Raw genomic sequence first — 26,653 nt, 5'->3', positions numbered from 1 at the left:
ATGCATGCTTAAAGAAAAAAATTTTTAGGTGAAACAATAAACAAAACTTACAAAACATAATAGAAAAACTGATGCATTTTTTCGAAACAATGAAAGTGAGAAAGTGAGAAGAAAAACTTTTTTTCAACTTCGTGAAAATACTGATAACTTTGTTTCATGAATCTTAACCGGACTATCGCAATTTTGATGTCGATCATCAGGCCTCGTCAAGCTCTTGCTACAGATTTTTGCCTGGGGGACTTTGAACATTGTGAAATGTTGAAAAATGAAGGTGAATTGAATTGAAAAAAAAAGCAGTGAATATTTTACGCTGGTGCACAATTTGCTAGGCTTGAATTCTTATAGCGTTGGCGCTTTTTCCTGCTCGCAATGGTTTGTTCTAAAAGAAACCAATACTGCCATGCTGCCAACCTGACCATCTTTATTGTGCCATCGTTTCTTAAGCGACAACAACAATTTTCTTTATCTCGACACGTGGATCACACACCTAGCAAGCGCCACTCAGAAACTATTTTATTAATCTGTAACCAAACTCCCTTATCTGGAGGGTTCATTCCTGCCCTTTGCATTGCGCCGATGATGTTTTAAGTTCCTCACAGATTGCAGACTTTTCTTTCGATAGTGGCCGATAGTAAGCAGAGAGGCAAATAAATATTGAGCGAAATCCGCAGCCCTTCAGTAGTTTGAGCGCTCGCTTTTGGTAGCAAATTACCGCGGCTAGTATTGTTGTGTTAATAACAATGAGCGTTTTCAACGACGTTGCAGAATATTTTTTCTGAATGTGCTTGATATTAGTGCATCACTTTGTGAAAATGCCGTTGTGGGCAAGAAAAAAAAACAAAAAAAAACGTCAGAGACCACTGCGGCGATCCGCACTGGAAGATCGCGAAAGCAAACGCGTCAGCGTGCACAAAATCACACAACGAGATACCGCACCATTCGACGCATACGAAAGGAACCCCGCGCGCTCGACGGTGGCGAGGCAACGACTGACGCAAGACGGAAGCGCCGAAGCGGAGGCAACGCGCACGAACGTTGTAGGAGGCTCTTTCTTTCGCGCCACATCTCGCCGCACCGAGGCGCTGCCCTCTACTCTGACGTCACGGTGTTTGCATTTCAACGAGGCTACATAACGTCACGGGTTACCTGAAAACATTGTGAAAAGAGATAGCAGAATAGGCCAGCCGCATGCGTTAACAATCTCTATAGCTCAGTGATTAACGCATGATGTGTCATCTTGCTATTTGATCGTTTCTATAGATTAGGACGACGAGCAATAACATAGGGACATAAGTATGGTGGGGCAACCAGAAAAAGAATGTAAACCAATAGGCCCCTGCCTGTACCAATTAAGTATCGCGGGCTTAACCCAATAGTAATATAAATGAAAAGGCCCGAAGGCAATGTTGTGCTTTTGCCACCCGTAGGTGGGAAAATAAAAAAATGGGGTAATGCTACTAAGCGACCCACAGCCGGGGGAGCGGGCCCGGGAAAACTCCCCTGATCTCCCCTGGGACGTAGCGGAGGGGGTGGGACGTAGATTGTGGGAATGGGACTAAGGGAAGGGTTATGGGTAATGTGATGGGAATGGCGACAGCGAGACATTGACCCACATTTTATCATTGCTCGACTCCTGCCTGGCCAGGACACGGAGGGAGTCGATGTTGACCAATGGTGCGGCTCCACTCACGGGATGCCCGACCACCCAACGACGCAATAGCTCCGACTCGGAGACAGGAAATCCTAACCCGGGGCAGCTGCCTCGGGCTCCTCCACGACTTTTAGGGGTCCGGTTCGGACTTGCGAATCGCTGCCCAGCTACGAACCGTCAAGTGTTTTTCGCGGTTTTTCAGACTCCGGAAGTATGTGTGGTGGATCCAGCCAATTGAATTAGACTCCCGGGGACCCACCTGTGCTTCCAACCAACCAACCTTGCACTTATTTCCTCCCCTGGCTTGCTCCACACCTACTGAGGAGGGAGTGTTCAGGGCCGGGCTGACCGGGCCACAAGCCAAGAACCTGGCCGAGGGTGAGATAACCCGGGCCTACTCCACCGCTACTCCACAACATCGACGGTTTTCGCATCGGTCGTACTAAGGTCCCCCGTAGCTCGGCGTCCCGCGTTCTAGCCTCACGGCCCCGCGGTCAGCCATCCCTGGCTGCTTCCCCGAGGACATCGCTCCCAAGGAGCCCTTCTGCTGGAAACCCCCGCGCGGACCTGGCCTCTCCGTGACCAGAAACCGACGCGCCAGCCGGTAGCCACGCACGCCCCCGCGTGCAGAGGCCTTTTGATTTTCTAGCACTTTTCGAGCCCAATTCCGTTAGTCCAACCTGGTTATAAAACCAGGCCTGCCTCCGCACAGGCATCGGACCTCACGTGCGCGACTGGCCCACTCAGTCGCTTGGGAGTCGCTGCCACTCCCATGGGGTTTTGCATCCCCAGAGGACGGGCCCCGGCAAGCCCATCCCCACCGCTGGCGTTGCACCGGAACAAAGCTTAGTAGCCGAAACTACACCGGCCCGTATCCGGTGGCAGGGGGGGGGGGGGCAGACGAGCAATAACAATCAGACTTAAGTTAAGGAAGATTTACAGCGAGTCATCAGTGTTTACAGGATGTTCACACTTATTTCCTTGAAAGTGTACTAACCGCCGATACGGATCAGATCCGCGGTAGTCAGAACGTTGGGTGTTTTCTACACTGACTTTGCTCAGCTTGTTATCGTGAGCAGAACTCTCGCTCTCATATGAGACCGTATTTTTATGCCGATATATCTTAACAATGAGTGGAATATTCGCTTAGACAAATCTCTCGTACGTTTTTTTAGATATATTTGGCATGAAGACCTGCAATATTATGCCTTGAGATATCAGGACCGTTTTTTCATAACGAGAATTAATCTATCTCATACTTTTGCTACACAGCTCCCAGTGGCTCCAACGCAAGGCTTATGTTCTCTTTGCCCCTTTTAGGCCATTGCCAAAGATCGGAGACGCTGCATCTCAAGATTGATGATGATGAATCAACATTTACTGGTCCCAAAATAGATCGATGGTGCACGCAGGCACCAGACGGGGTGGTTCCCTAGTTACTGGACCCATATGCTTCCAGCAGCTCCTGGCACCTGTCCGTCAGTGCGAGCTGAATCGGTAGGACAGGGCTGGATAACAAGGCGCCCCATCGCTCAAGGCGTTGGGGATTGGGAGCGTTAGTGGGAAGGGGAGGAGGGGGGTTCTTGAGTCATGTGTACTCAGCCAAGACGTCCGGCAGGGTGCCCTTTTCTCTTTTGCAAAAAGGACAGAGCATATCGTGTTCCGCAGGGTACATGTGGTTCATCAGTACGGGATGCGCAAGCGATCCCGCCTGCGCTCGATGCAGTATCGTCTGTTGTTGCCTGGTGAGTATGGGTGCGGTTCTGGCAGTCTGCGCCTTTCCTCTCGGCCCATCCGGGTAATGTCCCGTAAGCTGGTAACCGGGTGCTGTAGCTCTTCCGGCTCGTGCTCTGCCCGGATGGACATTTCTCGTGCATAGTAGTCGGCGATGATGTTGCCTGCTACCTGCAACTGAGCCGGGATGCACACGAGCTCTATGGCTCTTCCCGGAAGCTTGCACTTGGGTAGTATGTCTCGGGCTGCGGAGGAGATTACCACCTTCCGGAAGCTTCCGTAGGTTGTTTGAGTCGGTGACCACGATGTCGCCTCTCGGCTGTGCGAGTACGAGGGCCATGGCCGCTTCTTCGGCAACTGCGGGGTCTGTTGTCTTCAGGGACGCGCTGACGATCAGCCTATTCTTTGTCGCCACCATCACCGCTTCCCGGTCACTGTGTTTTTGAAGCGAGGCGTCCGCGTAGAAGACCCTGGGGTTCTCTTCCAGCTTCCTGGCTATGGCTTTGGCCGCCGCGGTGCGCCTCTCGTCGTCCTTGCAAGGCGTCATGTTCCGGGGAGGTTTGGTCTGAATGGTCGTCTTCCAGTCTTCCGGAAGGGCCGCCTTGATGGGTACTGGCTCGATCTGCCATCCTATCTTGCGTAGAACTGCTCGTCCACGTTCCGTGTAACTGAATCGGATTCTCTGATTAGAGAGGTGGGTTTCGTTGAGCTCTTCCACCGTGTTGTGGGCGCCCATGTGTAGCAGACTTTGCGTTCACGAGTATATGGGCATGTCCAGTGCTTGCTTTGTTGCCTTACGAAGCATCATGTTTAGGGTGTCCCTATTCGCCTTAGTCAGCTGGAGATACGGGGCGGATTAGGTAACACGCGACACGACCAACTCGCGTACCAGGCGCATGGCATCATCCTCTAAAAGGCCTCGGTTTCTGTTAGATACCCTCCAAAGCATACTAACTGTTCGGTTATAGTCTTGATCTTTGTTACGGCAGCGTGTGCCTTCCCGTCGCTCTGAAGTAGTAGACTGAGAATCCTAATCTGCTGTGTTGGCTTGATGGCCGTTCCGTTAATGGTGATGATCACGTTCGGCTGCAGCTCCTTTTTGGGTTTCCCTCATTGGATTATGAGCAGCCCTGATTTCTGGGGAGCGCAGCTCAGTCCGCACGACATTGCGTACTCGTGCATGTCGTTGCCGCCCTCTGCGAGGCTTCCTCCATCCAGACATCGGACCCGGCTTGGGCCGTCCACGCCGTAATATCGTCGGCGTAGAACGCGTGGTCGCACCTTCGATTTGCTTCAGTAGGTCGGGCAGGGGCAGGTGAGCCAGATTGAAGAGCAGGGGCGAGGAGACCCATCCCTGATGGGTGGCCCTGTCCTCGAGCACGACAGGGTCCGACTTCTCTTCCCCTATCCTGATGGTCGCCGATCGGTTGGATAGAAAATCTTTTATATAGCCGAATATCTTTTGCCCGCACCTGATCTTGTTTAGACTCTGCAACACTCTCGCCTGGGGCAGGTTGTCAAACGCTCTGTTCAGGTTGAGGGCAAGTATTCCGCGTGGCGCGTGCCTCGTTGCCGGCTTGACGACCCGTTTATGGAGTTGGGTCTGCACATCTTGGGTGCTGAGAGGTTGCCTGAAGCCGTACATCGTCTCCGGCATCGATCCGTTTCCAGCTGCTATGCTCACCCGGCGAAGGACCATGCGCTCCATCACCTTCCCCACGCAGGACCTGAGGGAGATGGGCCACATGGTGTCTATCTTGAGGGCCTTGCCGGGCTTTGTAATGAAGCGGACCTCGGCGTCCTTCCATTCCTTCGGCAACCGCGAGCTCTTCCAGGCTTCGTTGATGTGCTCTAGGAGGCCGCGGTCCGCTGTACCGCTCTTGTTACCAAGTAGATTGTAAGTTATGGCGTCCCTGCCGGGGGCACTTCTTTTGTTACTTTCTTCTACCGCTGTCCACAGTTCCGTCATGGTATACGGAAGGTCCAGTTCTTCGCTGTCGGGTCCTTCGTACATCTCAGGCACCGGGAACTGGCCCTTCTCTGTCTAGGTACTTCGCCATCAGGCCTTCGAAGAGCCTGCGGCCGTCTCCCTTGTACGTGTTCAATACTTTGGTGAATTTGCGATTGGCCGCAGTTTTGCTACTCGGTCGATCAGATGCCTCAAGAGACACAACGTCTTCCCCGTTGAGAGCTTGCCCTACAGGTCGTCGCAGGTCTTCGCCAATTTTCTCTAGATAGTTTGGCTGCGTGCTCGGTGGTCTGTTTGTTCAAGATTGCTATGCGCTTGGCCAGATTTATGTTGTGTTCCTGACGTTTCCACCGCCGCGTTAACGAGTGCCGGGCCGCCCACATGTTGGTCAGTCTGGCGCCCACGTAAGGTGTCGGCGACGCCGTTGCAATTTCTTGAGCCAATTCTTGCAGGGCCGTCTTCTGGTCCCTCGCCCATTCGGTGTAGGTCTGTTGTGTTTCTGCTTGTCTCGATTATTCCTCGGACGCCTCTTCTTGTTCTTGGGTAAACGTTCTCATCATGTCCCAATCCGTGACCTGCGCCGTCCCCAGTGGAGGCCGATATCGGGAGCCTCGGATAGTGATGCTGATCACGCTGTGGTCAGACCCCAGGTCCACTTCGCTTCTCCAGGAGACGTCTAGCGTGGCCGATAACCACGACATGTCTGGCGTGGTGTCCCTCGTGGCACTGTTGCCTCTTTTGGTGGTTACGTCTGGCTCGTTCAGGAGGGCCATCTCGTGATCCTCCATTGCTTTGGCCAATGCTTTTCCTCTCTTGGACTGGAACTTATAGCCCCACGTTGTGTTAGGGGCGTTAAAGTCGCCGAGGATCAGGAGCGACATGGTCCCCGCCAACCTTTTCGCCTGGCTCACGATGCGTTCAAATTCGTACTGCCGTTAGCACGGCCGGCAGTACGCGATCATTACAAATAAATTGCCCGAGCTGCCAATTTCTCTCGCATGAATTTCGACCAGCGTGTGCTCGCACTCGCCCTGTGCCGTGACATGTTGAGTTGCCGCCACGTTGCTACGGACGAGCACCACCGTTCCTTTCTCCGTGGGGTCCGTGTAAGTGACGTACCGCGGGAGTCTTGGTTTCCCGTTTTTTACCTGTAGAGCAACTACATCAGGGCTTGTTTTCTTGCCGGTCAATGTGTAACTTTAGTTCTGCTTTTATATTTTTGCGAATCCCGCGCCAGTTCTATTATTAAATTACGGTGGTTTCCCCCCTGTCTTCTTCTTCTTCCGCTTCTTACTTGGCTTCTTCGTCATCCTTTCGGGACGTCTTGAGTCGATTGCGCCTTTTCCCGATCTCGTCTAATTTTTACGCCCACTCCTTTTTCAGGGATGCGAAGTGGTTCCTCACCGATGTTGAGGCTACTTTTGGCGATAGGCGCTTGTGCCTCACCGATGGCGTGTGAGGCTGACTCTCGACAGCTTCTGGTCGGGCGTCCATTTTGCCTAGCCTTTCGTTAGTTTGGGAAATCGCGGCCAAAATGGCCGTCAGCTCTCCTTCTCGCGGGATCTTTGTCGTTGCCGTGGTCGCAGTCTTTGTGGTCCCCGCTTCCTCTCCGCTCGTGGAGCTCTCTGCGGCGTCCATCGCCTCTTGATTATTTGATGCACTTTGCGTGGCGCCAGCCTCTCCCGCCGCCCGCCCTAGGCGTGGCGAGCGGGGGGGGGGGGGGGGGTCCCTCCGCGGCACCGAGCGCAAGTCTTTGGCGTTCTTTGCCACCATGCTGTCGTTTTGAAATGTTGCATTTGCCGAGCTGCAGTTACTCGCCAGCGTTTCTATCTTATTCATAAGCGTCCGTATTTGGGCGTTCTGCTCCGTGATATGAGCGTTTTGGCGTTCTATAATCCTCTTAAGCTCTATCACTCCGCTACAGTCCTTTTGCGGGTTCGGTTGTGAGTTAAGGGGTTGGGAGGGGCTGAGGGTTGGGAATTCAGTGTCGCTGGTTCGAGCGACGGGAGACTTGTTGGTCCAGCCCACATTTTTCTCCGCAATCCCTCGGCGTCCGGTTGACTCGCTTCGGGACCTCGAACTGGCCCCGGATCTCGAACTGGCCCGGAAGTGCGAGAGGCGGTTCCCGCCGCCGTTGCCACCCCCGGATGGTGTCTTCGATCGGGAGCGACTCTGGCGGACGTTTCCGCCGCCACCGTTGATTTTGCTACGGCCTGGCATGTGTGACCGGCCTCGTTGTCTGGAGGCACTACGGCGGGGTCTGCCTGCAGGACCTCTCTTGTCTCGGTTCCTTCTCCCGGCGTCTTCTTCCTCCGCTCGGCGCCGTTTCTAGTGCCGCCGGCGGACGACGTAGGACGTCTTGAAGCGGGCTTTGCAGGCCTTGTTCGCGGTCAGGTGCTTGCTTCCGCAGAGGCCACACTTCGGGACACATCCGTGGTCTTTGGCGGGGTTGGAGATTCCGCACCCTCGGCAGATCGTGTTCGAAGCATCCGAGCACACCTCCGTTCTGTGGCCCACTTCCGCACGCATAGCATACGTCGATTTGTTTTCTGTGCAACGTGCACTCCGTGAGAAGGTCACCGCATCTTACGTAATTGGGTACTCTGTTGCCTTCTAAAGCAATGACGACTGATCGGGTCTGACCGATTCGGTTCGCCAGTAGGGCATTTGGGTTATGCTTGTGCACAACATTGTCCTGAATCTCCTGGGCCGTATCCTCGGGGGAGAATGCCCTTACGATGCCCTTCGCCGTGCCCTGGGGGGCCGCTTCGTAGGTGCTTATTGAGCCGTGCCGCGTATGTCGATCCTTCCTAATGCAGCGTATCGGTCGGCGTGCTCTCTCTTGGAAGTGCTCATCACGACGATATTCTGCTGGAGGTTGGGGCACACGCCGTCTTCACTTGCTACATTGGCGGGGATCTGTGCAGCCGCCGCAATTGCACGACTTAGTTCAACGCGGGTCAAGTCGGTCACGTGGAGCCCGCCTCGTGGTCGTAACACAATCTTTATTTCGCTGCGCGGCAAGTCTGGCATGCTCACGCCCTTCAACAATTTGCCTTTGTTAACACGTTTCGCCCTTTAGTGACCTGTACCGCTGCTAGTGGCGCCACCGCCGAGGTTGTTGCTCCGGCTGTTGACATCCGCCGTGGCTTTGGCGCCATGTTGGCTCCTTTGAAGTACGGGATTTAGTCCCTTTGTGCCTGACACTCTCACAGGCAGTTTTCCTGCCTTGCGATCTTGTACACTGGTCCGACGAAATTTCGATGCCGTCCACCTCTACACGCATAGCGGTAATCATATTTGGTAAATGCTCACTTGCGTAATCACCGATGGTTCGATGTTCCGCTGGAGGCTTCACCGAGGCTTGGGCTGGGCCGACCGCTCCCCTGGCCAAGGCCGAGGTCGACGTTACGCCCAGCGGCGGACGCTCCTCTCAGCACAGAGATGTCCTCTAAATTAAAAAAATCGGTCCCCTAGCACGGAATTTGGGTTCCTGTTGTCCACACAAGTTCATGCATCCGGTCGATGCACTTTCATAAAGGTGCGACTAATAATATCGGCAGTTCAAAGAAAAAACACGGAGGCAAGGTGAGATGCGTCCGGTCGCTCCGCCGAACGCTGGCGGTCCCTGCCATCGCCAGTCATAATTGCGAGTCAAAATTGACTTGCAATGAGGTTCTCTATCTACTCTGAAATTTGGCCTAGACTCTGGAATTTGGCCTAGAAAGGGCTACGTTTTCAAGGACTATAATGACAAAAGATAAGTAAAACATAACATGCTTGTTACATTCCTGCCACCAGTAATATATCACTTATGAACCCTAAAGTCTTTACCCGTAATACGAGTCCAGCCGTAATCATAATGTGACATAAGCCTGATATTCGAATTGTTTTAAATGGGCGTGATAAACGTTGGGAATTTGCCATGCTGAGGCCAATCACAACCAGACTTTCTGCACATGTCATGTGGATATATAGGATGACGGGCCCACGACCACGAGACCCGTGTTTTTAATGGTTCTTGCTTTGTTCACAACCGACTAGGACAGCTTACCACGTGGTGTAATCTTGCCTTTTCCCCATCAAACTGAAAGAGAAGCAGCGTGATCGAAACAGGTAGCATGCATTATCCCTTTTCGTTTTTTAGAGCACGTGTGGCTAAATCATTAGGGAGGAAATATTTAGTATCAGCAGCAGTGATGTCTAAGGAGTAAGCCGTCAGGGTCATGCCTCAAACGTTTGGATAAAATCGAAAACTTGAAGCCAGAGTTTTTAATCTACTCTCTCGTGCAACCTATATTTAGGGAGCAGATAGTTATACGTTCTGGCGTCGAGTAACGCTGTTGTAGTATAGGCACGCTACACTTCAACGGTGAGTTACAAAAAAAAAAACACACGCATACATTGTTCTGTATACGAGAAAGACTTGAAAACTGGTAATGAACGTATGGCGCACCATAACAAAGTTGCTGCAAGCAAGGTTCCTCAGCTTTATATACCATAACAGAATAACGGGTAAAGCTTGCACTGTTCTCCATTGCTTATCGTTGCAAGAAAAGAAATTATCAGGTGCACCTAAATCCATTATGTGTTGGCAGCGTGATAGGAATAGCATCTGTTGATACTTTAATAGAAGTGACCTCACTTCCGCCCCGGCAACGTCACTTCCCGCCTCATGACACTCCCTTCAGGCAAGGGGAATTCTATGGTCTGGTAGAAAAGAGCTTGCCTCCAGCCTATCATAATGTTCCGCTCTTGTGATGTCAAAAACGTCCAGGCAATAGAGGAATTTTACGACCGATGACGCATTTGGCCTCCTTTTTTTTGTTCAGTTCTATGGCACTAAAAACGGTGTATTGTCGTTTTATTTCACGTCTAGCTCTATTTTAAAGCGCGAGAGGAACAGGGAACATACCGAGTTCCTAAAGATTTCTTTTTGTACCGCAAGTAGTCGGTCATAGAGCTGCCTTTCTCTCGCAGAAATTGCCAAACGCTTTTTGCCTCGCCTGTCAAGCGCAATGACAGCAACCATTTAGGAGTGGCCGGTGCAAAATTGGGCTTTGTTTGTGTTTCCAGTCCTTTCTGGTGTAGGCTCGAAAAATTCCCGCGGCGATCAATGTCCAGAACACTTGCTCCAGGGGTTGTCACTAATTTCCGCACACTTCCCCGCCTCTGACCCTCTCCTCTCGCTTTCTCTCTGTTTTTTCTTGTAGCTGTAGTAGGGGTCATCCATCAATCACTGAACTCCGGAAGTGTCTTGTCCCTGTCGAACACAAAAAATTGGCGCCAAACTTCTCTTGGAAGCTAAGTAGCGAGAACTGTAAAACAGAGAAGAAATTATTCTAGTTTAAGGTGTAAGGTAAAATAGAAATAACTGCGTTGCAAGAACTGCTCGATAATTTAGCCTTGTAAAATTCCCTCAGCCTTTTTCTCTTCTTTCCTCTGGAAAGAAGAAAAACTGGCAGCTGGACACAGTGTGACGCAGCAGTACAGTGAACATCGAAAAACAAGTGAAGAGACCTGGTTAAGTTTTCCAAGCTGATTTCGCTTTGATTCTTGTTTTAGTTTTATTAATAATATAATATACCACTTCTCTATCAAATCATATCACTTCGCTTCCCCTTTATACGCTTTCTTTAGCGGTCTCGACTACTTATTTAACAACCTTGCGCCATTAAGTGTGAACGCCCCAAGCAGTAGAGCATAATTTGCCTGAATTCAAACCGCAAGCCTATAAAGTCATGTATATAAGGAAGATACTAGGCGGGTCAATACTTTTATCTGCTCCACCTCTTTCTTTTTTTGTGTGAAGCGGCCACGCTTTGCGAAAAGTGAAAAGAACAAAGATTTAATCTAATAAATATGCACGCAAACAGAAAAGTTGTCAAGTGGCAGTCTTCATTTTGACTTTGTAGGAGCAAAAATCCACTTAACCTGTGCTGGGATAAACTTCATCATTCCTCGAGCTTCTGTCTCCCCTCCTTTCTGAAGCGGTCCTTAACAATTGAGACGAAGTGAAAAAGAATAGGAAGGGAAACTGTGAGGTGGTGAGTAGCATAAAGAAAACACATTTATCGTAAGTGCAATTACATTGAACCGAATAAATGAAGTTACATCTGTTTTTTTTTTCGGCACCGTCTCGCGAACAGGTTATGTATGGAGGCCTCAAGCTGAACGCACCCCCTTATCTAGGCCTACCGAGTTTTTTTTCCCTTTATTTCCCCTTCCTCGAGTTAGGTTAGAACGAATACAGCTTATTAAAATACATTTTTCTTCTTCGTTTGCTTTCTCACGGTCTCCGCTTTGTGCAAGAAAATAAAACCTTCATTGACCTCCGTAAGTTATTCTCTTATGAACGCGTCATTTGACATATGCAGCGGTACTGTTTCCACACTACGCCAGTACCAGCGCCGGTTCGGAAACCTCGTGAAAACGTTTAGCACTCGCTTACAAGACATAAAAAGAATTAAACAATGCTATCATATTGTCAGAAACGGTTGCAGATGAGCTCTCACGATGTCAGAAGTATTACTTATCTCTGTTCTATCAGATACGGAAGCAATATCCAGTTTTTCATCACGAAAAAGAAATTTTCGCATCGCATATTTAGCATGGCTTTGATCTTGCCCATGAGAAAAGTATGCTTTTACCATACATCCATTTCCCTAGGCAGCACTGAAATAACTAATAAATATAGAAAGCGCTATAAAACGGCGTGCATGGCAACAAAGCGATTTGTTTATTCTCAGTCCCTCTTCGTCAGCTGCTTTTTTTCCTATTCTTGCTTTCTGGCGCGGTTCCCATCTCGGGCACCTAGACGATATGTAACCAGAGAAAATTACATCACTTAGTTTTATATACGTATGCTTGGCATTTAACGATATTTCTTACTCATATCAGGAACTCGTCCAGTTTTGTCGGGCTCTTCTTTCGGCATATAAATGAAAAACTTGAAGAAGCAAAGCTTACTGCTTTTCCACCCTTGAAGAAAAAGCATCACCGGAAAACACAGTAAGAAGAGTAATCAAGTGTTTATTCATCAGGCGGAGGCAATAACAAAAACAACGTCAAGATTTAAGTACATTTGTTTTTATCGTGGCTTTCATTACGCTATAGTATCTGTTTCAAGAAGCCCGAAGATTAATGCCTTTCCATAATGTGGTTTACAAATTCACGGAAGCTTCTTTTTTCTCAAAGCTGTTTTAAAGCCATCTTAAAAGGATAGCCTCCTCTTCACTGGAACATTTTCTAGCGGTGGCTGGGATGTGCTGCTTTAGTCACAGATGCTGATTAGTTTTGTTTTCAATTTTAAAAAAAAACAAAGCCATGGCACGTCTATTTTTGCCCGGAGAACTAAAGGGCTTAATATAATGTTCTCTCTCTTAAAGAAGCGGCAAGGTTTCATTCACAGCGGATTTATTGAAAACACACTGCTCAAAAGTTGCCTGTTAAATTTCATTTTTGGTCTTCGCGACGTCATGTGAAGTACCTTTTACACGAAGCAAAATGAAGCGTCCTCTCGGGATCCAAAAAGAGAAAAAAAAAACACGGAGTTCAAAATAATCTTGCCGCTCATATTGTGCGTGAACCTAGAAGGATTTTTTTTTAATGTATGCATTAAAAATGCAGCGCCGCCGTAGTTCTCAGCGGTTATGGCGCTCAGGCGCTGATAAGAAAGACATGGGTTCGATCCCGGCAGGGGTGGTCGAATTTGGATGGAGGCGAAATTCTATAGGCCCGTGTACTGTGCGGTGTCAGTGCACGTAAAGGAACCCCAGGTGGTTAAAATTTGCGGAGCCCTCCGCTACAGCGTCCTTTATAGCCTGGGTCGCTTTGGGACGTTAAACCACACAACGCAAACAAGAAAAACAAAAATGAATTCATTTATAAGAATTGTGCAGGTGACGCATTCGTAAAGCCTAACAAATTGCGACGAGGACATCAGAGAAACGAAATAAACTTTGACGAGGACTGAGTTCTTTGTCGTTGATTTGATCGCTCACTTTCGCCGTTCTCGGCGGTGAAATCCGTCGCAATTTATTCGCCGCCATCGAGCAACGCCTCCACTTTATTGGTGGAGCTGAAAGTAGCATGGAAAACCTTGTCCGCGTTCGAAGAATTTACTAAGTTGGAGACATTGATAAGGATATGCCCAATGCGGAAAAGCTCGCAGCTTGTTGCTATATAAACTTCTGATTGACTATGGCATTTAATCTGGTAATAATCAAGAGACTCTGAAAGTAGTCATTAGTTACAGAATAGTTTCAACTTGTTTAGATAAAGTTACAACGCCTGAGTCTGTGATTCAGCTTCAATTAGGGGCCTGTTATGATTAATTATATTGCTCACCCCTATTAAGTCGGATTGTATTGCCTCCTGGGTGATGGTTCTTAAACGAAGGAGAGAAAGCATAAAATAACTGATAACAGGATGTTGGGCCAAATGTGGTTGTATCATTGGAAATTATTTTATCGAAGCTACCGGGAGATGAGCTGTATAATTTATTGGTTTATTTTGAACCCTTTGTTCAATAATGAACAAGATGTGTTGAAGTAAAAAAAGGTATTCAAGCAAAGCAGTAATCTGTGTGCAAGTAATGCGCCATTGACAACGTTTTCATGTGGGCAACATTTTAATGGCAGTAAATAAGGTTCTTTTCATGAGAGGAGTATTAGAAAGAGTAAAGGAGATAAGAACACTTTCACCTATTATGCTTGTAACATTTCTGAGCAATGCTGTGATAGCTGTAACAGGTCCAGAAAACGCAACTCGAACCCTATGAAATAATTAAATTCATGTGCTCTTCCGCTACTACTGTGTATAGGGAACTGTTAACACATTACAAAAGTCAGCAGAGGCATTTAAGTCCAGCCACCCGCTTTGTGAACGCAGCTGCCACGCGCTACCATGCACCTGGTAATTCTTCCTCTGCATGGCTCTACACAGCCACTGCCGCACCCCTTCTGATTAGCGCACTGATTGGCCAAGAGTTTCACGTGATACGTAATGGCTTAATACCCATATGCAGAATTAGACTTTATCTATTCAACATTCATAGATCTCTGGTAGTGCTCATACTATTCTTGGCGCAGTGGTGCAGCGGTTAAGCGGCGCACGAGTGCACACTAGGATGGCAGGTGCTGCCATATGTGAGACTTGTGCGATCTAGGTTGCTTTTCCCGAGCAACCTCGCGCGACCAATCTTGAATTTAAACGTCACATACCAGATTCCATGAGGACACCACCTTTCTATGGGTACCACCGAGTGGCAACACACACACGCACGCAGCACGCACGCACGCACACGCATACACACACACGTGCACACGCGCACACGCACGCGCATGCAAGCACACACGCACGCACACACACAGAAACAAGCAGACACACACCAACGGGATTTCGCTCAAAAACCTAATCGTGACCTGAATTGGCGAGAAATAAATGTCCTAGCAGCAATGCATAAAAAAATGCGTGTTATAGGAGAGGTCAAGAGTTATCCAAAATACATGAATTTAAACACTGCTTGTAGAGCTCTTAGTCGGTTAGCCCTTTTCGGCTAGCACTTTCGAAAGCAGTTTTGTGATTCAAGAATCGAGTCGGCTAAACGCGGCTGCAAGTAAACAGACACGGGATTACAAGCATCGTGACAGCGAGGGGTGATTGAGCGAAATATCTGCCCTGCAAACAAGGGTCTTGCTGATCAATTTAACCATCCTTATCATTGCACTGCTGTCAGTCCTTCAGTGCTTCTTCACCGTTACATATCGTAACGTCGCTCTCTTAGTCTGGGTCACTTCCTTAAATATGCGACATTGATAAGAGGGAAATTATAAGATCATTAAAAAATATCTGATGGCATCGACGGCATTCGAATGAATGATATTGTTAGAAATTTTGAATTTCTGAAGTATGTACTTTACTGCATTAAAAAAAAATACCATTACTACATGTAACCTACCTAATTTTCTTTAACATGCAATAGTGATCCCTGTGCCCGAAGAGGACAATTCGTCCCACACTAAAAGCTGCCTACCGATACCTGTGTTTTATGCTGCAAAAATTGGAGAAACATGTTTTCTGAGCTATACATTATTTTTTGAAAATGTGTAAAACAGTTGCAGAGTGCCAGTACCAATTTCTCTCTGGTAATGGCTCACACAGACTACTGGAAGACGTATCGGACTTCATGATCTCTTCTCTTACAGATAATGAGGTAGCCTGTGGTCTCTACATAGATGTGCTTGAAACACCTCATCCATTAGATCATAAAATTTTGCTTCATCAATGGCATATTTACGGCATTCATGGCCATTTCTATGAATTTTTTGAAGAGCGACTTCTGTCAGTTTCCCCATCGAGTTTGTGTTGAAAAGAGAGCTTCACTGTAGAACTAAAATGTGGAGTTCCGCAAGCTCTATCCTGCCACCTTGTTATTCAGTTTGTGAATGACCAGGGACATTGCATTTCTGCCTGTTAGGTGTATCGATGTGCTAATGACATATTTCCTAATTCTCGCTATAAGGAATAACATGCCGGCGTTGAGACTCTACAGAAAGATACACGATTCAAACCTAATGAGCTTAAATGAAAAAAAAATGGTAACTTCTCTCCTTTAGAAGCCCACTGAAGATTCTGAACCGAGATGCACTTAAACGTTAAAAAATTATTATTATTATTACTAACGAATCAATTATTGCTTTATTGTTTCATGCATTAATTGATTCGTTCACCTACTTATCTTAATATCATACCACAGATAGACTGAAGACTGAGTGACAGGTCTCTTGGTAAACTTCTGGGTGTTTGGTGGCCAGGCCTTGGTACTGAATCATTCGTTCTGCACTCCCCTTTCCACGTTATTCTTGAGCAAGAATGTGCAGTATTCTATAGCGTCCTTTTAGCCTTTTTAGCCTTAAAGAAGAATAGAACGACGAGTGGGAGGAAGAGAAAAGCCTTTCGTCAGTTTCTCAAATCAAAGCAATGGGAAGAACCGAGGCGGCGAAACACAGACCAATGGCAGCAAAACGAGGCGGCTTCAATGGAATGCCGATCAGCCCGGTTTTACAGTCCGGGCAGGACACCGCTCAGCACAGCGCCTTTGTTCGCGAGTCCGGCGCTCAACGAAGGGGCAGAGACAAGCGGCGGCAGTCTCTCGTCCTTCCGTCATCCCTTCTATACGAGGAATTCCCAGTCATCTGACTCAGTTTGACGGCCAGGTATTTTTATTCGCATTTTAGATTTTCTTTTCATTTAATTGCTCAGCGGGCTTTCTGTTTTGCTCTTATGCACTGCTGCTGCCGAGGCGGAGACAATACATATTCCGGCGCCGTTTGCTGCCGCCTATCATTTTGTTTTGTTTTATCTACTCTTGTCTTGCTCTATCAGTTGTTAAGCCTATTTTATGTTCTCTGAAAATGTATAGCAAAAGCACACGGACTGCGAATGCGGTTCCTGCACAGGACCGGGACGTTTGGACGACTAGACGTTTCCGCGCAGATCGACAAAGCTCGCTTCTGGCGCAGGGAAGTTGTCCTGGTGCGTGCTCAGTTAGTGCCGGTATATAGCCTGTTTCTGCAAAGTGGGTGATTTTTTGAAATAATTTTATTTTCGGTATAAAATAAGCTGACTATTATGGCATAGCAGTACCACCGATGGCAAACGGTAAAAAATTCTGGAATCAAGCTACTAGTTTACAATGCAATGGATTACAGTACACTACAGTACAGCACAGTAAAGCAGAGCAGAATTCAGAACTGTAGAATTCTTATTCTGCTAGAGGGGCACGTAACTCGTCGAGGATTCGTGGGCAGGGTACAAAGTGGACCAGTGATTTTGTTCACACCATATGTCGGTGTGAGCTGATAGTGAAAGTGCCACATTCTCGCAAACGCAGAGATTGCAGCCAAGAAAACGTTCTTAAATGCCCCATTAAAACAATGAATTAGTAAGCTAGCTATCTAAACATTTGTCTGGTACGCGTTCCAGTTTGCATAGTTTTAACGAAGTGATTAAGCTCTGCGCTGTTGCTCAAGGAATTGCTGCCATTCCGCGCCTCATCCGAAAACCTCGTGACTATGGCAATCGCACTCACGATATCACGCTGTCGCAGACGTGGAACGAGGTGTTCGCTGTGTCACCCCGGCTGCTGATTGCTTACCCAGCCGGCCAAAACAAGCACAACATTGAAGGCCACGTGACAGGTGCGTTGCCGAGCGACGCCTTCTGTAGTAGGATGCGACTAAAAGAAACGGCAGTTGGCAACACTTGCCATTGTCCGCAGCGTACTGTATTACTCGGAATTAGTTATTAGCAGTTGTTTTGGAAATAATTTCTCCCTATCTGTTTTATGTACTCGGCATGCTTACTACTGCATAGATCCAGTACTGCTGATAGGTATACCGTCGAGTAAACACACCGTGAGCCAAGATATACAAAAATAAAATAAATTTAGAGTGTTTACGGAAAACTTTATTTTATGCCGCAGGTTTAACGAAGTACGTGCTTCAGAAACGAAGCACAGGCGTAGTACGCATAAGAAGAAAAAAACTATCCTTGCTTAGCTCAGACGTGATGAGAAATACATTTTCTACTAGAATAAAGCTTGCTTAAAAGACACAGAAACGTGAACAGTGTTCGCTCCACATTTTATGCCAGGAGTCGTGCGCGCGTTCGCTAAAAATCACCTTCGCCGATAGTCGAAGCACTTCGGGCGGGAAACGAGAAAATCAGTCGCTAAAACGTTCACTGAACAAAAGTGAACGCTCTCTCCTGATCAGCAGGCCATGGGGATGCTTTCTTCTAACGGGGAAAGGCACGACTTTCAAGGTGCATTTATCTCAACCAAGGAAGAGCAGAGCATGCTGCTGATAGAGGAGCAGTGTTGGCCGATGGAAAGATCTGTTCTAAGCGCAACTCGAAAATCGCGCGAACTAGAAGCGATCGCGATAAATGCAACAAAAAATGCGCTAAACAAATTTCGCGAAGAACTCCGCACCTTCCGGAGGAAACCATTTCTCTCAAACGGCCTACCTTAAGTCATTTTTTAGTCTTTTCCAACCCGTTCCTCGTTTCATGACATCGACGTTTCCGCCAGCACGATGCTTCTGTGAGACCGTCCGCGTTGGTGGGAGTGGAGAGCACAATGACATATATCGTGACGACAGGGTGCGGAGGGAACGCGTGAAGGGTACGGGCAAGTAACGTCCCAGGCGCTGTCGGTTGTTCACAGTGGTGCGGTGTACAAAGAGAACCAACTCCTCTCTCTCTCTCTCTCTCTACGACTAGGCCGCCTCCTCATCCTCCTCTCCTATACTCCGTTTCATACATAGCTGTCTACACAGCCAAAGGTACGGAAGTAGTCCGTCAAAAAAAAAAACGAACAAAATGTGTCACTCCGCCTCGCGTCGTGGCTGAGTGGTACGAAGCGCGGGCATGTTTGTTCATTTTGTGAGGGGGCCCAGGTTCGATCCTCAGCGTAGGTTTGTTCTTTTTTTTATCTTTTTTCGGCGAATCTCTAGATAGAAAGTCTAAATGCGAGCCATATATAAGTGGCCTTTTTTGTTATCAAAATGAAATGACTTCTTTAATAAGAAGCGTGCTGTTAACTTTTTCCGCAGGGAAACGAAAGTGAAGTGAGAGTTGGCAACGGACGTGCTGAGAGGCGCTGTTTTTCGGTGTTCACGGATTTTTTCGCATGCTGCACACAATGAATCATTAATTGTGGGGTGATAGAATTCAGTGTGGCTTCAATTATTTTACTCCGCCAGAAAGACCTTCTTTCCTAAACCTCACAACTGTCCGAGGGCTCACTCCAGTCATCTCGCCCACAATTGCGAGAACGTCACGCACAGTCTTCTCGGGGTGGAGCTTCCTTATGCTTGCGTAGACATTAACTATCACCGCCTTGCAGTCTTTAGAAAACTTTGGAGACTTCACCTTGGAAAAGAGGCGAACAGGAGATGTTTTCGAAGTCGAAGCGGGGGAAGAAAACAAGCGAGCAGGTGACAGCGACGCCATTTTCACAAACAGACCTGCCGGCTCAGCTGCGAAAACCTGATACAGCCGGCGCCTGAGAAAACGAAAAATCTGCCTCACTCGGTTCTGGAAAACATAAACGAAAAATCAATCTATTTGCAAAATAAAACACTTCCATCGGTCTACTATAATATCAACTACTGTTCACTTTGCTTGTCAATTCATTTCTATTTTTATTTTTGACGCACTATATTATGATGCGGACGAGGATCGCAAACAGGCACCGTAGCCTTGGCTGCGTAGACAGCTAAGTATGAAACGGAGTATAATCAGTCGTGTTTGTATCCTGCCTGCATTTTTCTCTTTCTTTGCGTGCAATTTGCCCTTCGGGCTGCACTCGAACACCTTTTCTTTTGTTTCCTCGGGAGAGTAACTCGATTTTGCTCCTTAAGCTTATTAGAAGTCTCTAAGTTCAGAGCGCGATTTACCTTCCTCTTCTCAAAGGAAAAGCGGGAGAGAAAAACATCAGCAAAAAATACTCGCAGTTCCTCCGTGGTGGTTACATCCAACACTTAGAAAGATTAGCTACCACCGCATGCTTCTCCACCCAGCCCATTTCCTCGCGCTGTAGAGGCTGCGGGGTAATGCAAAAATTGGGAGTGAATGGGGTACAAGGAGAAAAAGGCCTAGCCTCCGCTTTACAGTGACAGCTATGCTGCTAAGGCCTATGCCTTATTTCAACAAGGGCCTAACACCACAGTTGCTAACTCTCCTACAGACCGGCCCATGGCAGCGGAGTTACAACCACTCCAACAAACTTCTGTCACCGTGTCTGACACCCTCGCCACAAGTCTACGCGTTTCGTCCTTTTTTTGTGTGTGTGTGTTTCACACCTTTGCAACTCTTGCCACCCCGCTAAACAGTTGCGCCCGCTGGTGATTCATTGTTGCCCTACTCCTGCTATGCTTCCTTCTCCTTATTTCTTTATATCGTAATTCCTCTTCTGTATCGCAGCACCGCACAATACGAAACTCGTAGGCGCATTGTGTAAATTGTTTTGGTCACTGCGAGGATCCTAAAGGAAGGCTGTGCATTTAAAAAAGTAAGAGCTGCTTAGCGGTTTAGCGCATTAATCTGGTTGTGCTGATTGGCAGCTGCAACCGCAAGGTGTGTAGGGGTAGGAAACTCCGCTAAGGCCGCCTCATGGTTGTCCGCAGCCAGGCCAATGACGTATAGGGTGGCTTTCTACTTTTTTCAGAATGCTGTCCGGGGTCTCTTACGCGCTCTCAACAACGCGGCGCACTCCTGAGAGCCGTAATAGCTTGCTTCGCGGCACGGTTACCCAAACGGCACCGGTTATGGGCTCGGTCAACAGATTTCAAATGTCCGAAGAGCCCCGTGGCACTGACAGTCGCCGCCGTAGACAGGAGGCGACTGGCAAAAAGGCGCGCTATGAAATTCTTTCAAGGACACGCAGCCGCTAACACAGGGTCGTAATGCGCGCGTGTATGGTTTAGATAAAACTTAAACCAAAGTGTGCTTCATGTAAGTTTAAAGAAGGATTAAAAAAAATCGCTGTGCCGGACGTAGGCGAAACCAAGCACATGTTGTTTCCTGTCGTGTTGTACTCATTTGATTATTTTTCAAGACTTCTCTTAATTCATTAAGTAGATACCATAATTATGCAATGTAATTAACTTAAGTTTCATTAAATTGTAGACGGGGTAAAGAAAGAACCATTTCAGTTTTTGGAGAAACGTTCCTCCTACGTGGCCTTTTTTTGGGGAATTAAAGAAAGCCGGCGAAATTTGGAAAAAAAAAATGGTACAGTTTTAACGTGGTTAAATAGAGTAGATGTGAGAAAGCATCTGTTTAGGTTGGTCGGCTCATGGTTTTGCTTTCCTGGGTCATCGGCACGTATGGCGACAATATTAGCCTCGGTTTAAGCTTTGATGAGATTACGCTGATCCGATGTGTTCGCGCCGCAGATGCAAGTTGATCAAGACGACTAAGTGCAATGCACAAGCACGACAGTGTGATACGGCTTAACACGAGGCGCGATCGGCTGCGACGATAGCACAGTGCTCTTATTCATTAGACAGCGACGCTGATCTGTTTGCGCTGCCGCGGGGTTCGAATAGCAGTCGTGCCAATGTTTATTTTAGTTCATTATTGTGTAGTCAAGGTCAAGATCAAGGCTTCAACGACGGCGCGGTTTTTGCAGCTGAGGTCGTTCAGTAGAGATTTCGTCCTAAAAAAAAACGTGTGACTGGGCTCATGCGCTACCCTATTCCAGCGCTTCCGACCATGCATTGAACGAATGAAACGTGCTCGCTGACCGTGCCCGACTGAGCGGCTGCCGCTCAGTTCGACGGGCTGCACAATGATAAAAGTGGGGGCTAGCATGAAATACCCGACATCCCTTCTTCCTCCTCCTGTTTTGCTTTGTGCGTGTCATTGATTAATAAATGCCCGGACTGAATCGGTGGTCAGTGGTCTGCACATCATTTTTCGAAGATCACGGACCGCGCTTCACGCTCAGCAGTAATGTGCTGACGAACTTTCAAAGCTTTGCTCAGAGCGACGACGGCCGCTAACTTCGAGACGATGTCGGCGCACGCATCGTTCATTCAGGACGCGTTTGGCAGCGCTACAATACTGTTGCGTAAGAGCGCAATGATTTTTTTCAGCTTTCATGGGCTTTCTTCAAACGCTGGACAAAAGGCCACGAGAAGACAGGTCGCTACGAAGCACTGGATTGATTGTTTCGTAACCCCGTCTAGAAGTTAACGAACCGCACGTGACTCTACAGTGATTATTAAAAATTTAGCATGTTTATTTTAGCTAATTCACTAATTTACTGCAATTTAAAAATAATCTGAGGAGCACCATACAACGAGAAACAATATGCTGTTGGTTTCACAAGGCTCAGATGCGCAATTTTTGAACCCTTCGTTCAAGTTTTGTGAAAGGCCTTTTGTACGCGCCAGGTGGCGCCCACACAGGAGCAGAAAAGAGCTAGTGAGATGCCATGTGAACCCCGGCTCGACTGAGTCAGCTATAAAACCTCTGATTCTTTATTACAACAGGCGAATTGACCATCTTAATTTTTTTCGCACAAAGCTTCTCCTTTACGACGCAAGGGCCCTTCATGAGGGCGTAATATTTCGTGTCGAGCCGTTTTGAATTTTTGTTCCACCCGCCGTAACATAGCGCTTACATAGTATGCTGTTTATAAATTGAGTTCATTGCTCATTGTTAATTTGTGCCTGAAATTTTCGACAGAATCAGCCCTGCACTGAGGGCTCCACCCAAGAAGACGAGCATAGTAGATTTTTCTAATAAAAGTCTCATCCTCCTGCGCCTCCTCGCCATAAGACGAGATGCATTTGTGCCGGGCACATATTGTGAAGCAGGCATCGTCGATCGGAAACAGATGGGACGTGCTAACGCGACTGTGTGGCTTTCGGTACAGTGCCCTCTTATTAGAGGGCGATAGCTTCGATAGACGGCCAAAAATATCACGTGAAAACGCACTCAACAAACTTCACTGGCGCTAAAAACCCACATCGTGCACTTGCAGCCACCCGTTCCTCTCGTTGACCACTTTGCCCTAAGCCGATAAAGCAGATTTTTCTGTTGACACTGCACTGCGCAGGTGAAATCAAAGATTTTTTATCGACTTTAGCGTCGCGCAATTACTGTTTTCTGAACGATTGCTAAACAATTTTAATATCTCTAAAATAAAAGCTTGGAAAAAAATTTACGTAATAACAGAAAATTTGAGAAAACTGCGCAAAAGGTCGTGATGGCTGGTCAAGCTTATTTCAATGGAAGTGTCTCTAAGCATTTTTGAGAGTTCCAAAAGCCAACTACGAAGATAATGTTGTAGGTGTAATAGATTGTGCAATCACGCGTTTTGGCGTAGGTGCGCCACAAGAGAACATGCACCAGTTTTGTGCCTGTGTTGCTGTCACCGGGTGTGCTCATAAATGGCCACCGCCGTAGCTATTTAAGCAGTGGTATTTTTTCAATAAAGCGCTTTTGGTTTTGGGCATTGTGACTCACGCGTCAGTCTGTTACAGTGGTAACGAGGAGAGTTGCTAACATCTAACTCGTTGTAAGACAGATGCCCCGTTAGTGTTGTCAAGCGACGCATCATCTGTGGGTGTGGGAGGAGTTCTGGCTCATCGGGGCAGCAAAGGAAATGAGCATCTTGTGGCGTATGCGTCCGGACCGCTATCTAGGGCGAAGCGCAATTATACTCAGATTGACCCGTGAGGCCGTTGTCATGGTTTTAGGGTTCGGCATTTTCACCAATACCTTTGTGGGCGGAATTTTCTCGTTCTCACACATCACAAACCCCAGCTAGGAATTTTCAATGGCAGAAGCCAATTGGTGGGGGCGGGGGGGGGGGGGGGGGGGGGTTGACAGCTTTGTGTCACCACGCGACATTCGTGAATGTTGCCTATATCACGCTGAAACAGCCGCAGAAATGAAATTCAAGAACAGACAAAACCCCAGAAAATCAAGGCGAACAGCCGGTGCGGCGGGCTCCACTGCGAGGTTAACATTACAAAACACGCCACCAGTGGAACGGGCGTCGCACTGCGCGCCACCCGTAACTGCAAACAAAGAGGTAGAAAGCGGGTTAAGTGGTAGAAGGTGAGGCACAAGAGTCAGACCAAGCTTCACGTCTTGAAGAGCCTCCCCTGCCACACCATCGCGCCTTCTTAATCTGCTATTCAATTCATATTCCCCGGTACTGGGGCCTTACACCGACAAAAGACTGCTTAATTATACGGTTCAGTGCGCATTAGCGTCACTGATGCCTCTCGTTTGTTATGCTGTAGCCGCAAACGCCCCCCCCCCTCCCCTCCTCCTCATTCGTGCCCTTAAACTCTTGATGTGTCGTTGTCGAAGATGACTACGAAGAGAAGCACAGGGCAGGGGATCGTTCGGTGCAGACGCATTCCCTTGGCGTTGCGCGGAGTACTGAATAAGTATTCCTGCAGTTCTTCTCACGCGAGGTGAGTACTAAAAATCATGAGTGATGCTGCTTATGTTGAGCGAGAAAAAAGCAGCTTTCAGTGATTCTATTTATTTATTTATTTATGTTTATTTATTAGTTACCTGCATCGCCCCGCAGGGCATTACAGCAGGGGGGTACAGACTTCATTTATAGGTATAAACCAATTATTGCAGTGCATGTAAAAATGCTTCGTTAGATGTAATACACACAATGCTCGATGGTAAACTGTTCCAGTCCCGAACAGCTCTAACAAAAAAAGAATAACGCAAGACGTCAACCCTTGCAAGAAAATTCTCTGACCTTCAAGCAGTGGTCCAGTCGCTTTGATATATAATGAGGTGCCTGGATATATTGTTCGCGGCTTATGCCAGTTTTTGAATAATAAATCTCATGGAAAAATTTCAATCTGATGTACCTTCTACGGTCCTTCAACTCTTGCCAGTTAAGTTTTCGTTTGCTTTCCGTCATACTAACTGGCCAATTATAATTACTAAGAACAAATCTAACTGCCCTATTCTGAATTTTCTCTAATTTTCCTACACACTCAGATGTGTGCGGGTCCCAGCAAACACATCCATATTCAAGTATGGAGCGTACATAACTGAAATACAGCTGTGTTTTTAAGTTACTTGGTAAATGGCTAAAATTCCGCCGTAGAAAACCCAAACGTGACGCTGCCTTATTCGCAATATAATTAATGTGCTTATTCCATCGTAAGTCCGATGTAAAAAATACGCCTAGATATTTAAATGACTTGCTTATGTTGAGGGTAAAATCATTAATTTTATACCTATACGGATGATTAGCACGTTTTCTTGTGAAGGTGACGTGAACAGTTTTGTTTATATTTAAGGACATGTCCCAACGTACACACCAGTCTGCCACAGTATCTAAATCAGTTTGCAGGATTTGTGAATCAGAAGTAGAATTTACTATTCTGTAAACAACACAATCATCGGCAAACATCCTGAATGAAGACTGTATGCCAACTGAAATATCATTAATATACAGCAAAAACAAAAGTGGTCCCAATACTGAGCCTTGGGGAACTCCCGACGTAACTGGTGCATACTGTGAAGAAATACCGTTCAGAACAACAGCCTGCCTTCGTAACGACAGATATTCTGCAATCCACGCAATTACTTTACAATCCAGGTTATACGCTTTCAATTCCGAGAAGAGACTGTGCGCGACATCAAATGCTTTGCGGAAATCCAAGAAAACGCATTCCACAATTTGTTGCTTATCGATTGCCGATGCCAAATTATGAACGAGCTCTACCAGCTGCGTACTGCAGGAAAATCCACGCCTGAAACCATGTTGACTAGTGCATAGGAGATTGTGTTTGGTGAGATGGGCCATAACGCAACTATATATTACATGCTCCATAATTTTACAGGTTATGCTGGTTAAGGAAACGGGTCTATAGTTCTGAACGGAGTTTCGCATACCACTCTTATGTATGGGCACGACACGCGCTACCTTCCAATCAGCAGGCAAGTCGGTTTCATTAAGAGACTTCTGGAACAGCCGGGTGAAATACAGACATAATGTATCCGCACAATTCCTTAAAATTGCGGCAGGAATGTCATCAGGGCAACAAGCCTTAGCCTGATTCAAATCCTTCAATAATTTACGCACACCGTCAACACAAAAAGTAACTTCCGGCATTCAATCTATTTCAAGAGGTAATGCAAAACAGACAAAACGTGAACTAGGCGGCAAAAACACAGATGAAAAATAACGGCTAAACATTTCAACTTTAGCCTCATCATCATGGATGATTATCTCATTTTTCAGAGCAGGTACTGAGCTGTCATCATTACCATTACGCTTCACATATCTCCAAAATTATTTGGTAGCTCTGACAATTTTTTCTCCTAAATTCGAAAAATACAAGTCTTTAGCGATGTGAGACTTCTGTCTGAATTCATTTTTTATTGTTTTAGCAAGGCCAAACACTCTGTCGATTTAGACAACTTGTATCTTCGATACATTCGTCGCTGTCTGCGAAAGCAGCGCTAATCGCCTCGTAGTTGGCCCTGCTGTAGACATAAATCTTTCGCCTAGGTGGTTTTGCAACCTTCACATAGTGAACTAATAAATCTGCTAGGATAATATTGTGGTCGCTCAAACCAGGCAACACTTGTACATTGCATACAACATCAGGCCCGTTACACAGCAAGAGGTCGAGTACGTGACCAGTTCCGTCCGTTCGTGATGGCTCATGCACATACTGACGAAAGGTGTTGGAATCTAAAATGTCAAAAAAAGTTGAGTGTAGATTCCC

The sequence above is a fragment of the Amblyomma americanum genome, chromosome 6 (genome assembly GCF_052857255.1).
Source record: "Amblyomma americanum isolate KBUSLIRL-KWMA chromosome 6, ASM5285725v1, whole genome shotgun sequence".
NCBI classification, from domain to species: domain Eukaryota; kingdom Metazoa; phylum Arthropoda; class Arachnida; order Ixodida; family Ixodidae; genus Amblyomma; species Amblyomma americanum.
The sequence above is the reverse complement of the archived record's forward strand: the minus strand, read 5'-3'. Positions refer to the sequence as shown.